The sequence below is a fragment of the Asterias amurensis genome, chromosome 13, assembly GCF_032118995.1.
Source record: "Asterias amurensis chromosome 13, ASM3211899v1".
In the NCBI taxonomy this organism is placed as follows: domain Eukaryota; kingdom Metazoa; phylum Echinodermata; class Asteroidea; order Forcipulatida; family Asteriidae; genus Asterias; species Asterias amurensis.
Genome location: NC_092660.1, coordinates 20,913,359 through 20,916,168, shown reverse-complemented (window position 1 = coordinate 20,916,168; position 2,810 = coordinate 20,913,359). Strand labels below are relative to the sequence as shown.

The following is a 2,810-nucleotide window of genomic DNA, read 5'->3' as shown; positions in this document are numbered from 1 at the left end:
GTGTGCGCGCGAGAGGGCGCTGTATAAAACGTTTACAGTGGACAGGGGGCGGGGCGGAGGGTACAACCCACAGACATAGAATACCATGTGCTAGGTGCACCCCAACCTATTAATGCGATCTCAATGATACTAAAAAACAATGATATGTTTCTTTAAATAGTCAATAACTCATTAGATTGAAACTCACATTAGCAGTGACATCTTCATTTTCTTTGGAGAGTCAGGCGACTTTTAAAAGATAATTATTATACGTTGATACCTGTCACATATTATAAAGTCACATTATCACACACAGCAGTTCAGTCAGTTTGGCTCGGTTGTTAGAGTCACCTTTGTGGACCCTGGTTCGATTCCCAGACCAACACATTGCTTATGGATTGGGTTTTTTCAGTCCCTGACTGCGTAGGTAAATTCCAAAGGTTTCCCTCCCATGTCTAAAACTTAAAGTACTTGCTTTCTCTTTACAAGAAGTTGTGTAGTGTTTGCATTAAAGGCACAGTTTTATATGGGTACTATTGGTAATTAATCTAAAGTTAGCATAAAAACTTACTTGGTAAGGAGCAACGAAGAGCTGTTGATAGAATAAAACATTGTGAGAAACAGCTCCCTCTGAAGTAACTGTTTTTGAGAAAGAAGTATTACTCAGTAATATTTTGAACTGATTTCGAGGTCTCGAAAATCGAGCATGAAAGCACACAACTTCGTGTGACAAGGTTTTTTTTCTTCCATTATAATAACTCGCAACTTCGACGATAAATTAATTGAGTTGAAATTTTCTCAGGTTTGTTATTTTGTGCATTTCGTTTAGATACATCAAGTGAGAAGACTGGTATTTGACAAAAAGGTATCCAGTGTCTTCAAAGCCCTAGCTAATTTACACCCCCCCCCCCCCCTTCAAACATAATATTCTACGTCAACGCTTCAATGCAACATAGATCTTCACTCTCCATACGTACGCAGCATCAAAATGTACTTCCCATACACCTGTTCGTAAAAACACAAATCTAGTAATTATTTTCAGACTGTTTTCCCTTGAATCTGCATGATTTTGGGCGGCAAATCTGTGATTGATTTCGTGTTCATCTGCTGACAGAGACCGTGCCCAGTGAGGCAATAATGTGACACCTGCATAGCGGTTGTTTAGTTGTCATGCTCATTATGAGCATTATGCCCGATACTAGGTCATCCTTACTAGGTCTCCTAATAATCTAGAACAGACAAGATGTGCAAAATGAATAATGCGGTCGGGTGGCGTTTGTGCATCGCTCATAATGGACCTATGCTTTGGGCACTTTTTCCTACTGCGACGGAGGGTGGGGTGGTGGTGGTGGGGGGGGGGGGGGGGGCTAGAGTCTGTCTTGTGACATCTTGGACTGGCAGGGGTGTGGTCAGTATACGCTCAGAGTATAAGGACACATTCAGTATTCAAAAAACAATAGCAACAACAACAACAACAACACAAACAACAACAACAACAAAACCAGAAACAACGGAACGTGAGTTTCTGTGGTTTTAGTTGTTTATTTCAGTGTGTAAATCTACAAGTTTGGCAAATTAATATAGGCGCTACTTATAGTCATCCTCAGAACAAATCCATCCTCCTGTATAGGCCGCATCTTGAATCGAATTTGGAAAGTCTTATGCAACGAGATGCGTGATCCATTATTCAGAAAGTTCATGTCTTGCCTTCGTTTGAGTCAATCAGGTCACAATGTATTACGACACGTGCGTCGTTAATGATGTAGAACAGCATATAATTGCACTGTGTTTGTTTTGGCTGCAGAGGGATTGCACTCAGTACTCTGAGTGAAGACGTCACAAATCATGTTCCATTCGTTCAGAAAACTGCTTTCCATTGTTTGCACGCAAAGAAATTATTCTTGCCACTATGTTTTATTATTATTTCCTTGTAGAAATTGTTTTTGTTTCCAATTCCCTAAAATAATAATGCGACGACCAGAGACACGGAAATCTATATTACACGTGGAAGTGTACCGTTTCGCTGAAAAACAGCGTCCATGAAGACGACTTCTAGTCTTACCAGCCCCTCCCACCTCCCCCCTCGCCAGGTCTCACCATATACTGCATCAGGAAGAGGTTGTTTCAAGTTTAATGGTTTCTAAAGACTGCCGCTTTTGGTGTTCCTTTCAGAGCCATTACCAAGCTTACGTGATTTTCTTTACTCTATAGTTCCTATTCTCTCTCGTGTCTAATTTGCATTATTTTGATATTTTGTTTTGCTCCATGGTGCTGTGAATAGAGGCAAATCATTGGGTACGGAGACATGATTGCAGGGAATTGTTATAAAAGGTGGCCTTGACTGACATAGCGGAGAAAGAAAGATTGTCAATTAATCAGGTCGCGCGTGTACATCGAAATGTTTCCATCGTTAACAATAATCTTCGTGAGCAAAAAAAGAAGAAGAAATTACAGACGACGTTAGTGGTAAAATAAAACGGATTTTATTTTTGGTCCCCCTATTGTGGTAAAGTTAAGCGATAGCCGTTTCATTAAAGAGTTGTCCTGGTATTCTAGATTCATACATTATTCATGAGTTGGATTTGTATGAATCTTAATGGAGTTAATGTTTGAAATTCCGTATAGCAGACCACTAACAATCAGTGTATTTGGACCGACAGTATACACAGAAAACAAATTAATGTTTTTTTTTTTTTTACAAAATTACATCATCGTAACTTATCTGATGATATTATCTAGTCCATATAAGAAACATTGCGAAGGCAAATTTTTTACCAATTAATTGTCAAAAAATGGCAGCTCTCACTACGCGTTGCAATGTGTAATAGTGA

The 2,810-nt window shown here is 39.4% G+C and overlaps 1 protein-coding gene across 1 annotated transcript in view; it reads left to right on the top strand.

Moving 5' to 3' along the window:
* LOC139945789 (alpha-2,8-sialyltransferase 8B-like) overlaps positions 1-2,810 on the top strand; it is a 51,752-nt gene that overhangs the window by 4,649 nt on the left and 44,293 nt on the right. The window lies entirely within an intron of this gene.